The sequence below is a fragment of the Neodiprion lecontei genome, chromosome 5 (genome assembly GCF_021901455.1).
Source record: "Neodiprion lecontei isolate iyNeoLeco1 chromosome 5, iyNeoLeco1.1, whole genome shotgun sequence".
Lineage (NCBI taxonomy): Eukaryota > Metazoa > Arthropoda > Insecta > Hymenoptera > Diprionidae > Neodiprion > Neodiprion lecontei.
The window spans coordinates 6328917-6342889 of NC_060264.1; the positions used below are offsets into that span (position 1 = coordinate 6328917).

General features: G+C 39.6%; 1 protein-coding gene across 2 annotated transcripts in view; it reads left to right on the plus strand.

Moving 5' to 3' along the window:
* Nucleotides 1–13973, plus strand: part of LOC107221174 (alkaline phosphatase) — a 244915-nt gene that overhangs the window by 189886 nt on the left and 41056 nt on the right. The window lies entirely within an intron of this gene.

Here is a 13973-nt window from a genome sequence, read left to right on the forward strand (position 1 = left end):
CGACAATAATAAGTGACATCATTTATGACCTTGTCGGTAAGTCGTCCTTTTCCACCAAGAGCTTTTGTTTTTTTCATGGTTTATAAATTTTGTTATTTTTTCTACCACTTGACCATCACCGTAAGGTTGGCCGTCAATTATGCTTTCGTCCGTTTTACCGTCACCGTCTACAATGTAATTAACGTATTTCAGATTATACTCTGAATCGGATAGTCAAAAAATTTCCTTCATCCCTTCAAATTTCATTTTTCCAATTGCATCGTCGCGATTTGTTTTGCAAACACCTTTACGTTCCTCAATAATTTTACGTAAGAGCAATTTCTTCTTTAGCATAGCTCGTGACTCGATGACTTTATTACATGATAATATTGCTGCGTCATTGATGATAGTTAAAACATGATTGTAGACGCTCTGTAAGATTCATCTTGGTGAATCTACGTACGCACTGAAGTTTTCCGCACCACATAATCCTACTCCAATTAGCCTAATTGCAAATATAATTAATTTTTTTATTCCAAACACATTGTTAATTATTGGACAGGACTACATGGCCAGTGATTCACACTTAGCATATTTTACAAACAATTTAAATCCCAGTCCGCGTACTGCGTTGTACAAATTTTTACAAGTTTTAATTAGTTCGCGACGAATAAAATGGATGGAAAAGGTAGGAGAGGAAGGAAATTCGCGAGGAAATCGTAAAAAAAAAATTGTAACGAAATGTATCGATTTTTGGCCAACCAATCTTCTTGAGTTATACCGAGTGTTCGATTTCCTATTAAATCCTTACATTATGGCAGGATGGATCACCGATGCGAGATCGAACCCGATTTTCATTTTCACTAAAAAAGCGAAAGTGTCATCCGGTATCGGATTGTAGCAACGTAAATCTGCTGGCCTGTGTTCGGTGAAATTTTGCTATTACGTCCAACCTGGGATAAAGGCTTCGTTTTATGGGTTATAAATAAGTAGGCAAGCATACCAGATTTTACGACGTGCGAACTTGGCACATTTTTTCGTCCTTTTCATCCTCGGGGTTCCGTGGATTCTCTATTCCCCCCCCCTATACACTCTTTAGACCCGTTATTTTTTCTTGTTCCTTCTCTTTGCAACGGATGTATAATACTGGGATGAAAATATCGATTCGTAAAAAATTTAATGACAATTTTCCGGCTTCGCTACAGCTATAAGCCCTCATTAAACGTTCTCAGGTCTATTCGCCGAGTTTTTTTTCCTTCCCCTGATCATCATTTTCTTCTCGTCTTCGTGGTATTTGTAAAGCTCGTTGAAAGCTCCGGACTCGGGGAAACTCCAAAACTTCATATATAAAACTATTACATTTGTCACCGCGGGCAAAGTATAAACGCGAGGTATATACATGTATACATACCTCTTCGAAAACTTTTCTCCGAGCCGCTGTCGCGATAAGTTTTGAATCGTTTCGAATTTTAAACCGACGTGCCTATAATAATAAATATTCTTCTCAAGGTGACAGAAATGTTGGAAAAGAAATTTTTTCGAATTTTTACGAAAGGCGGGGTTCACGTACGTGTATACATATATATATATACAATAATCCGGGAGGTTAACAAAATTGCGAATTAGATCGATGGAATTCGGTATCCCAATCAATGTCGTTTTATTATAATCAACAAGTTGATTTGGACGATTCATCGTAGACGGAGAAAAATTCGGATGTACGAAAGTAACTCGCGGGTTTTTTAGCTGTGAGTTTAATTCAAAGAGGATGAACTCCCTCGGGAAAGTTCATTCGAGCTGGGAAACAGAGAGAAAGAAAAATAATAGGAGGTGGGGGGATAAGGGATCGATAATACCGGTGGAATTGGATGTTGTAATTACGGCAATGCAATCGTCTTAATTGCTCGAAAAGACGTGTCACCTTGTCTCATTAACAAACGCAGCTGCGACGTTACTCGGGGGTAAGGGCGAGGGAGAGGGAGGGGAGGGGGGGGATGGCAGAAGACCCTACTCACGCAGAAATTGAATTCTGGCGAAACAAGCCGGTCTGGCTTGTTGTTAATTAGGGGAATTATTAACGCGTGTCACCTACACCCTCGGCTACGTAGGTATGTAATCGCTTCGATAATCCACGCGATCCGAAACTCTGCAGCGCAACATCGCCGGAGGATTATCGCACTGTGATAAACATCCTGTTCGCGATCGTACAACACATCCAGGATTCAAAGACTCGGCCCGTTAACAGGCACTTGATATTACGGGGACTCTGGAGATATTTTAGAATTTTCCACCTCGTCGTATCGGAGATTTATTTTTAATAGAATTTATTAAAGTATTCTTGCAAAATTGAAAAAGACAAAACAAAAAAAAAAAAAAAAAAAAACGGCAACGTTACAATTTTGCACGGCTGATATTGAAAAGCCTGTAGATACACGTATACGTAGGAAGAAATTTCGACGAACAGAGAAGCTGAGAATACAAACTTGCAGAGCTGAGTTATATCATTTCCATAAGAGTTACGAGGTAACTTTCTTACGTATTCATGGATTCGCAATCTTACGTTATACGTGTATAAAATAATACGAAGTTTGAAGCGTAAGTACAGCATCTCTTCGAGTGTCTTCTCTCCGGGTACCCTGCTGCTAATATTATTATTATCATCATCATTATTGTTATTATTGTTAAGGATCCGCAGTTGCATCTCGTGCAGTACGTTTTGAAACTTTCCTCCTTAAACTCCGGGGCATTATTTTTGCATTCGTACTCGAAGGCTTGAGCAGCTTGTTCTCTGTATTAGTCCCGAGTGCCTTCAGGTATTTATACAGTGCGCGCGGCTATAATATACAGCGACTAAAGACGACGACGTTGACGCTGCAGGTGAAGGGTGCGAAATGAATCGGCGAACGCTTTCCGTCGCTCGTTTGTCTCGGGTGATGATAATTACCGCGGAATTCTTGGGCGCGTAAAACGTCGATGCAGGGCGTTCAGGGTTGAAGCAAAAATTTTGAATACTTGGATAACCTTGCCGAACATCTTCGAGACGATGTCTCGGGGCGGGTTACGACGGTGACAGATTACGCCGTGGAATATAGAGTCCGGGGAATGACACCCCGGGGAATACGGGTTTCTAGTTTCCCCGGCTCCCCTAATGACTAATCGTCTTTCACCCCTGAAAGAAAATCGCTCACATTCTGTCTCCTGCCCTGATTAAGCACATCTTCGATAATCTTCGATGGATATACTCTCGTGGTTTATTTCGTTTCTACGAATTAATTGAAAAAAGAACCTTCTCATCAATGCATTTTTCGAATTTTATCGAGAATTTTCATTCGACGCTTAAAGCGCGTTAAAAGTGACCTCAACTCTATGATCGGGTCGTCGAAACGTGTTGAAACGAACGACGAGCGATTAAACAGAAGCTCAAAAAAATGTGCGGGCTAAAATCAGTCGACTTTGAAGAATCTAATTGGTGTAATCGTTTTGGGAGAATCACATTGTTCTTTGGGGTTTTTCTTCTTTGTACGGTTTTAACGAAATATAACTCATTCTGTTTGATAATTTATGCTCTTGAAATCATCTCGAGAGAATTTTTCATCTCAACCTTTGATTTGGTTAAAAGGTAGCGGTTGAATGTGCGTAATCATTGATACCTGTTAAGTTTTAATTAGTAAATTTACGTGTTATTAAGGAATATTTAATTTCGATATCAAAAATTCATATCAGGTGAAACTTCAAAGAATTCATTCGTTGAAAGAGAACCAGGGGTGATGATTCATGAAAATTGGATAAACAAAATGATTCTTACGCAAAGAAATACTTTTTTCTTCCTAAACGATCCATAGCTCAAGTATATTGCATATCACATAATATCTAATCAACGATTCAACTTTTTCAAATCGAATTAATTGTTTCGAATTTTTTTCCCTGCCAACGATAGATTATTTTCTTAATCTTTAACCCTGTGAGGGTTACATTCTTCTACTTAACAAATTTAGAAAATCATAGGTGATATACAAGTTTTCGGGGTCACTGATTACGATTCTGAAATCATAATTACAAAATTGAAGGTGGCGGTAATTTTCCGAAATTTCAAAAATAAGAATTTTTTTTTTTACGATCAAACCAGCGTACAGGAAATTCTGAAACCATATGTATTGTATATCATAAAACTGTGTGAGGAGAATACATAAAAAAGAATTCAGAGTCTCAGCTGTCCATGTTACAAAAAAACCGATTTATTTTTTTAAAGCGAGTTTTTTCACGTTAGTTCTTTAATAGCAAATATATAAGTAAACAAATCATTGCTATTTTGCATAAAATTTTAATGACATACGCACTCAAGAGTCTAAAAGGTGTTTAAGTGCGTATAAAAAATGCAAAAATATGTAAGAAATATAAAAAATACCGATACTAAACAAAGACAAAGGGTCAAAAGTCAATGAGCTTTACAGCTTCACTCCTCCACCCTTGACCGTATAATTTTGTTGCGCTGTTAATCCTCCGACTAAACCGTATACGCCTAAAATCAAACCACCGAGTACAATCGCCTTTGATCCATGCCCACGCTGTTGCCAAAAACATCGCAAGCATATCGCGAGGCTTGGAATACGGACAGAATAGGCCGGAAATTCGTTGTAAATTACATCGGAATAATTTAAGGCCGGTCCGTTGTTCACCCTCCATAACAAATTTCCGAATACACGTACTCAGACATGTACATATATGCATACGTACGTATGTGTATTATTGTACGTATATAGGCATGTGTAGGTATCTCATCTCAATCTTCGCGGAATTAACGACCCTATTGACGGGCCCGGCGGAGTCGTAAATTTCTCGACCTTGTCGCGGCGCGTTATACGGCTGGATGCCGGGTGATCACCGCGCAGAATCCTGAAGGACGAGGAGGTATGACTCCGAGGTGTAAAGATTAGCTTTCGACGCCTTTCAGATTTATCGCTGTTTCGCCTCAAGGCTGGATACGCCTCGTGAAACCTCATAAAGTTTACCACCTTTTCGGTAAACTTGACCTACGTAAATCCGAAGGTTCGCAGGTTATTTTACCTAACGCGAAACACCGTTGGATGTGTATATATATATATATATATATGTATATCCGGTTTCAGACCGAAGTTTGTCCTCGACTGTAAGTTTCACTACGGCCTAATTCACCGATTGAATTACGGTCGCCCCTTTCGCCCCTTTCGTCCCGTCACGCATCTCCTCCTTGATGACATTTCGTGGCTGGGATGAGATGAGACGAGAGTGCGTTGTCTGTCTGTTTCAACGCCCCGTAACGACTTCATCATCCCCCCAAATGTAGGTATCCGAAACTTGAATCCGTCATTGTTCGCCCGGCTTTCATACGGAATTACGGTCTTAGTCGGTGCGCGTTACCTGAGCAAACCGCGTTTCGTGTCGAAACTAAACATTTATAACTCTTCCTGGTTCACCGTATCAGGCGTGAAAAGGGTTCGGATAATTTACCCCATTTTCTAACCCTCGAAAATTAGAGAATTTTTACCGGTTCCCTCATCCGTTCATATTCCCATCGATTTACGATCAATCTGCAATTTCGGCAGTTGATTTTCAGACTATACCGTGTGAGCTCGTATCGAAGCGATCGTAACGCAGAGCGAGTTCAACATCCGGTGAAGTGGTGAGTAAACCGTAAATCCCTGACACCATTTTTTTTCTTTTTAACAGAGTTTTGATCGTTTCGGGGTCGCAAATTGGCGTCGGTCAGATATTAGTTTGCACCTGCTGCTAAAGAACGACTGGGAAATTGGACTGTCGCGGAAGTCGACATTTTCCTGCATACGATATTTTTTATTTTTTTTTCTATTTCTTTTTACTTTTTTATGCGGAATAAAGTTATCATTCTGACTGTTATTATCAGTGGTGTACCGCGTTTATCCACCGATGCCGGTTTGTCCCCAGGGCCATAACTTATCTACGTATAAATACAGAGAAATCGATACCTACCAACCCGTCCACAATTTTTAACTTTAAATTCGAATGATTCAATGGGTTATATACACCGAGATATCCGACATCGCGATTCAAACGCTGCTCTGTGCGTCGGTTACTTATTTACGCGGATGTTAATCTTGATTCAGTTGCTGCTCAAACGGTGCTTGTACACATTTTACTAGTTAACGAAGAATAATGAGGAACTTGAAACGAAACTTTGTGTTGAATAACTTCATTATGCTGTTATTTATTTGTTTTTTTCACATTTTCCCCACAAACTATGTTACACGCCAAAATGTAGCAGGATTGTAAAATTGTCAATGAAAAAGTGTTACATTAACGATTAGATTCAATTTGCTAGTGAAAATTTCGTCCATTGAAACTGAATCCAGTGGATAATGGAAATTTTTTCCACTAAAAAATTAAAATGAATGATTAATGGGAATGACAATATATTAAGAAATTTAATGCATTATTTACAAATCTGATATGCGTAAGTATTTTTCCGTCTTGCTAGCTAGAAATCCATAATCACTCGTGAACTAAGCTGTTATAATTAGAAATTGCAATTACCCGCTGGACGAAGTGCATGAAAAGCGCGCGTTAAATTCAATGGAAAACTGGAAGCTATTGAATTGGTAACAATTCTCTTATTCACGCAAAGCTCATGTTGAATCTTCGTGTTGAACAATGAAACGATGATGCTGTCTGAAAATTCGCCTTCATTATACCAACCGGGATTATACACAGTAGGTATATACCGAGCGGATAATTATGACCACAGAGGCAAGCCGAGGTAAGATAATGAACGCAATTAGCGAGATCCCCTCATCGAATTTTGACGATCAAATAACGAATAAACAAAAAGGGGCCTCCGATTACCGTGAAGTTGCCTTATCATAACGTGGGAATTCATACGCGTATAAGATGCACATGTTGAAGTTAGTAACGTTGTCGTAACGAAAGATCGGGGAAAAGACTTACGTTTGTTTCAATTACAGTGTTTTACAATGACTGAAGAAACTAAGATCTCAAAATATGAATATCTCTTGTTTTATCACATTTTACCGAATTTCAGACAATTCCAAACAATGGTCTCTCATACAACGTTAACTAACTTCAGGATGACCTCGTGCGAGCAGGTATATTTCGGCAAGGAATCACGCATGCACTTGATCTTTTAACGACTAACAGAATTAGCCACTGTTTTCCGAACAGCACTGGCAGCCGTAGGTGTAAGCCGTTTACACGCTGTGACACCTCTCTTGTAATACCCGAGAGGCTCTGCTTTGCCCGGGGCTGAAACGCTTGTTACACGAATCGCGTGCATGCAGAAGCCTCGCGTTTACCAGCAAAGCTTCACCATTATCTCGGGACCAACGCGCAATATCCGCGCGATTCCTCGATTCTTCGATTCTTCGATTCTTCGATTCTTCGGTTCCTCGAGGCTCACGATCCTCCCTCTCCGCCTATTATTCCTATCATCTTTCGACCCCGCAGCTTTTCACCACCGTCGTTTCTCTCTTTTTACCTCCGCCTGTCATATTCTTCTGCCCCAAACTTTGACCGCTTATTTTTTTTCCTATATTTGCTCCCTCGTTTCCGCTCCGAGACCTTCGGGCACATTTTTCACATTTTTAAGGGTGCGGGTGACAGATAGAAAAAAGTCAGTTTTTAATCGGCCATTCTCGAGTCTCAATATTGCAGTTTTTTTTTTTTCTTTCTTCTTTTACTTCGCAACGATTTTCAGTAACATTAATTACGCGATTTGTAATGCCGAAAAATTTCACCCGAGAATAAACATACGCATGTATATAAATTTTGACTTGTCTTGACTTGACTTTGTTTAATCAAGTATCAACAATTACGAAGTGAGTTTCGTTTCATACGATTAATTCGGAGGGTTCAATTTCGGCCAATCTTTTATGAATCTGATTTTATTTTCGACAAAATTATCGACGAGTAATGGTCAAAGTATTGCTCAAAAAATAACACAATTAAATACAAGTTTTGTAACGCACAATTCCGATGATGCCGAATCTTTGTCGTTTATCCACTGCCGGAAAGCACGTTAATCACTCGCGGTTTCAGGTTGTCTAACAATAAGACTCTTTCTCCGAGTTTACGTAAACGTGAAGCTCACGGTGTCTAAGCACCTAAATATGTACGTATATATATACGTATACCTACTCGCGGAAATCTTATAGCTCTGCAAAGTTCGAATTTTCAAACTTGAACGACCGGGTTGAACAAAGTTCTTACTTGGCTTTACCCCGATGGAGTCTGTCTAACCTCAAGCTTAGACGCCCCTATTCGCCTGTAGGTACCCTAAGCTTTCTTTACCGCGCGGGATCTAAAAAGCCAAGGTTTAGTCGAGGCATAAAGTCCGCAGGTTAATTCCCCCTGAAATTATGCGTATACACATAGCCAAAATTTACACAACAAACTCCGAAATTTCAATAACAGAGGCTCTGCAGAGTCCCTATTTACGGCCCGGGTGTACATAAGTTGTGAGCTTTCGGTTATAATGGGTAAAAACATCCGCTCAGTTACGTTCTAATGATTTGCCGAAGAAGCCTTACAACTAATCCTTCGTTCCTAAGGCACAGAATCGTAGTACAACTACAATTCCACGCGAATTAATCGTTACGGTCGCACAGAGAAAATTCGAATTTTTGCGAAAAAACGTGGTCGGTAATTCGGTGAAATAAATTCCTACCAAAAGCCTTGATAGAGAGTTGTAACGGAGTCTGTACTATGTGACTCTTACGTAACGGAGTGACTCATTGTTATTGCTTTGGTTTCTTGGCCGGGTTTCACGTGGGCGACCGGAAGGATGGAGGAGAAATTCGATCTGGATTCGGTTCTTCGCTCAAGGTCGCGAAAGTCCGGCGACACGAGCTTTTCATGGGCCGAGGGTGAAAGGGAGGGAGGGGAGGAGGTTCATCCTACCGGAAGTTGCGAGCGTCTGAAAGTTTCACTTTGATGAAGACGACTCTTTTTTCGTCCCCCTCCACCCCTTCACCCCTTCCTCCGCTTTTTCGAGGCAAACGTATCACGGTCCACGTATACATACACGCACCATAAAACGTGCGCCACTCTCCTTTCTCCTTTTCATTCACTTCGCTCGACTCTTTCGCGACGAATGGAATGAGGAGGAAAGAATAAAAGAAGAAAGAAAAACGACGCGAGAGGAGAGTGAAAAAAAAAAAAAAAAATATCCTATTTCAACTCTCCCATGAGGGTTGAAGACGAAGAAGAAGAAGAAGAAGAAGAAGAAGAAGGGGAAGGGGAAGAAAAAAGGCTGGAACGCGCTTCTGAGATTTGGCTTATTGTTAACATTCACCGATCGAACGATACCTCACGTCTTCGTTTTACTAATGTAAGAAAATAAGAAGCTCTTCCCAATTACACGTATCCCTTTGTACAGCGATACAATATATATGAGGAATTCCAGGCGAAACCAACCGACGTCTGATCCTCATTATTTTTGATTTCGTTGAAAACTTTTTCCGCATTTGTCTAAAATTCTAACCAGTATCCTGAATTTTTTCAGATTTTTTACTCAACTGCTCAAGTATTTATAAATATTTAGGGTGATTTTGAGAAGGACCTATTCATCTTCTTGAAAAATTCTCAAAAACAGCATTTTTTTTTTCAAACATTTGAAAACCGGGTCTATGATGGGCCGATTTTTTAATATTTTATCAACCCTTTCATTTTTTCGTTCAACCGAAGCGCTGTTTAAACTGCCTGAAAATTATCAAACCTTCTGTTTTTCACTCAGAACATTTCTTAACCGATTTTATTGTGAATTTGATAAAAAAAACGTTGACAAAAACCGGTATACAAGTGTTTGAAAAAAAAGCGAGGATCAGACGTTGGTCAGGTTTGCATGGAATTTCCCATACGTAGGTATTGTATTCAAAAGTAATTTCAATGTCGAATAACTTTTAAAGGAGTGAATTTCATGAAAAATGTTAAGAGACCTTTTTTGTAAAGCATCAAATTTCCCACAAAAATAATGGTTTGAGCTATGAAAATATTGATTTTTCTGGTAATTACAAAAATCAAAAATTCAAACAAAAATTTGAAAAAACAAATCAATGTTTAAGGCACGATTACAAGGAAACGGCTCGATCTACGTCAATTTAGTAAGAGAGCTTTTTTGTAGGAAATTTCATTTCCTTCAAAAATGTGTATTGAAAAAATTTTTCAGATTGATAATTGACGGATTTTGGGTAAAAAAATGCGGTAACTGTTAAAAAATCAATAGCTGTAACGATACACCCCTTAATATTAATATTAAGGGCTCAAACTTTCAGGATAATTTTTATTTGTCGTCATGAACAATGTTTTTACAGTACCATTAAAAAAAAAATTCTACGTTTTTTTTGGCCCAGTCTAGTATATACAAATACATACATACGAAGAGATTTATCTACAATAAATTACATTTGGGCGTTGAATCCTGGGAGATTAACGATAAGAACTGGATCAAATCTCGCGATTTGCCTGAATCGAACGCGATGATAGTCGAAAAAATGCGACCCAGTATCTTAATGATTGTAACGGAGATCTTGCAACCACTGCAAAAATTCACCTCAACCGAATATCGTTCGCTCCGAATCGGTGCGGCCCCAGCTATTGATTAGTACCTTAGAGTTTAATGGATTTTTGTCACGGTTCGATGGTCCGCGGACCGATTCCGCGTCGAGACGGGGAACCTGAATGACGGAGCTTTGAAACCCGTTCTACGGGAACGGTGAGCTTTCGACGGACGACGATCTTGACCATTTCTTAAGACGGTAATAGGAATATTGTACCTCTCGAGGATCGATGTATTTATACCGTCCGGCCGGAACGTCGGACCTTCTCGATTCCTTCATCCAGAAACACCGACCATTCGCGTTCCTTTTCCCCATTCATTCGCTTTGCTTTCCTTTACGCCTGAAAGGAAACTTCGTACTGATTGCAGAGCGAGATCCTTAAACCGGGAGAAAATTCCGCACGTACGGTGAGTTACCAGCGAAATTATTAATAATTGCATACTAGGGGAAGAATGAGAGTGAGAGAGAGAGAGAGAGAGTCGATGACATCGGAAAGGCATTGCTTCGACCGATATTCATACCTATCGAAATGAAAATTATTCTGCATCGTTTGGTCATTGTCATCGGCTCGTATATGTATACCTATTTGTACACGGGTATATGTAAATGGATGGGAAGTTTTTATGTATATAGGCTGACTATAAGCCGATCCACGAGGAGTAGGCGGAATATATTTTATCCGGAAAAGTGCTTTTCGCGAAACGACGAGGCGACGCGACCGGTGTCAAAGCAAACATGCCCTCGGCCGAGTTACTTGACATTTCGTTTTCCCCGGCGTGTGTAAAGAAAAAAAGAGAAGAAGGGAAACAAGTGTGTTGAAAAAAAGGGAAGAGAGAAACGGAAAGGAAAGATTGACTTTGCGCAGAAGTAGTGGGAATAAGGTGAGTCATTGACGTTTTGCAAACTTTGCTATTTCAACCTTTTTCAATTCTGCTCTTTCTTTCTTCTTTCTTTTTCCGACGCGTTCTTTCTTTCGCGACAACATGCACGCATACGGACAAGAATAATATAGTAAAAAAGTTTGTCGGAGTAAGTCTTCGCTCTTCAGAACACCTACGTCACTGCGTGCAAAATTCGTGGAAGAAAAAATATGAACAATTCAATCGCGGCGTTAAATTTTTGACGTCAGCGAAAGTGTAACGTACCCAGATATTTTTCGTCTTTGAATTCCAAAACTTGGTGAAACTTCAGAATGTCCTGTCACCTTTGACCGTGTATAAAGCAGTATTAATTTACATGGATCGGTTTGAATATAATTTAAAACGAAGTGAGTTTCAATAAGGCAAATATAAATATTTCTTATTCGATGAAGGCATCCGTTAAAATGAATCAAAAATCGTCAAATATGCATACACGTACATTTTGTAGAGATACTCAGCGAAAACTTTTTGCTTTTGTAAAGAAAATAATTGTAGACGCATTTTGTGGAAAATTTTCTCGTGGGACCACAATATTTTGTTGCAAATACCAAAATTAATGAACTAATCGTATCAAAATTGTAAAAAAACTTAATCGAATAAAATCTATTTATGAATACGAAATCTTGATTTTACTTAAGTCGATTTCATGAAATAATACTTTTTTCATAGTACCGTGAAAATATTGATATTAGGAGAGGCTCAAGGCCTCCGTCTAGTATAATCAGCAGAACTAAATCATTCGTGGTCTAATACGATTGAATCGGCTTGTCGAATCGCAACGGCATATTTCTTTGTCGTTGTTTGGACTGACTCTTAATTCATGTAACATAAATTACAATCGAACGGTAATTTTTTCAGTTACAAAAATTAAACAATCATTTTTCAATCTTTACAAAATTATTTCGCTGCGTAGATCTGATATCGCAATCGCAACAGAATCTACGGGATCGTTGTTTCAAACCTTTTCTCAGGCATTACTGTAACATTTTGTTTCCGCGCACTATAAAATCATGTCAACTTTTTGATTGTGTGAAAATAACGTTTGATCGGACGTATATTAACCCTGAAATTTCGTTGCCAGGACCAAATTTTGCTCATAACAACGAATTTCTGCTCCGGGTGCAAGAGAAAAAATAAATGCGCAATATTAACCCGAGTCCAACACGAAATATTATTCACCGCCTGAACAAACTGTTTCCAACGGTCTCCTTTGTCTGAATACCAAAAGCATCACAGAGTAACGCGAGAGGCAACATTTCCATGGCAATTGATACCATTTAAGGCTAATTTCGGTAACACAATGGAGAGAGTGAAGCAGGGAGAGATCGGGACTCGAGATATTTCGTCGCGACGGAGCTTTGGCCAGTTTCATCCAACCCTCCGCTTTTAGGGCTGCAAGACTGAGAACGGATTATTTTAGGTGTTTCGGATAGGTACTTTTGTGGCGGCTGTGGATCTCGTCACTCGAGGTTAACGCGATTGCCAATGAAGGAGTCGGTCGATTCGTCGACAAATCGAGCGACCGTTTTACCCAGGTGAGCTTGCGGATGAAATTGTTCTTGCGGAAATATTTCTGCAAGCTCATCGCGCGTCGCAACCTCCGATGATCCCAAAAATGTCCTTCAACTTCTTTAACCATCGAAAGAACACGAATAAAATAAAACACTCACGGAGTGTATTAAATGTTTAGAAATCCTTTCGTAGCGGATTTTAAAAAAAATATTTATGCTCGTGATTGTTTTGTCATTTCTTTTGTAGCTCGTGTAGTTTCTGTAAAGGAAATAATAAGAAGAAGCGTTTTTGATTATGCTTTAGTTAAACTCAATTCGATTGATTCTCATTCATTTGTCCTGAAAGTGCTGAAAACTTTGTGAAACAGGATCTTCCACTTTGACTTTTTATACTCGTGACCACTCTTTGATTTTTGATCATCAGTTTTCGCGTTTTTCACTCATCAAATACCAAACGAACACGATAACCGCGAGTTCTGGCTACTGTATTAATTAGAAACAACTGGATTGCCTGTAGCTGCGTAGTTTGAACCTTTTTTCACTCGTTTCTTCCGTGTCTCTGCTTTATCTCCACCTGGGAAAGATCATTTAGAAATTCTTGACCTTGCGTATATACGTATCCCAAATTCTGAGCCGTAAATTTTCTTTGAACCCTGTTTTCCTTTTCATCTCAAAAAAACACTGCGTTCGTAGGAATCCTGGTTTAACCGAAGTCGTAAATTCTGCGCATCCTCGATCCCAATTTAGAAAGCTCGAAAGCTCGAAAGCTCGAAAGCTCGAGAGGGAGCCGCGTTCCAAGTCGGTAATTAATTATTGATTTTCAAATTATTTCGTCGAGGTCGCGGCACTCCGAGCGCGTGAATCCTCCATCCCTGTTTCCAGAGTTCACTTTGTGGTCGGCAAAGCCTGCAAGACGGGGAAGGTATAACAGGCGCATCATCTCGTCTTGTGGCTGTTGCGCCCCCTCGGCGCGATCTCAT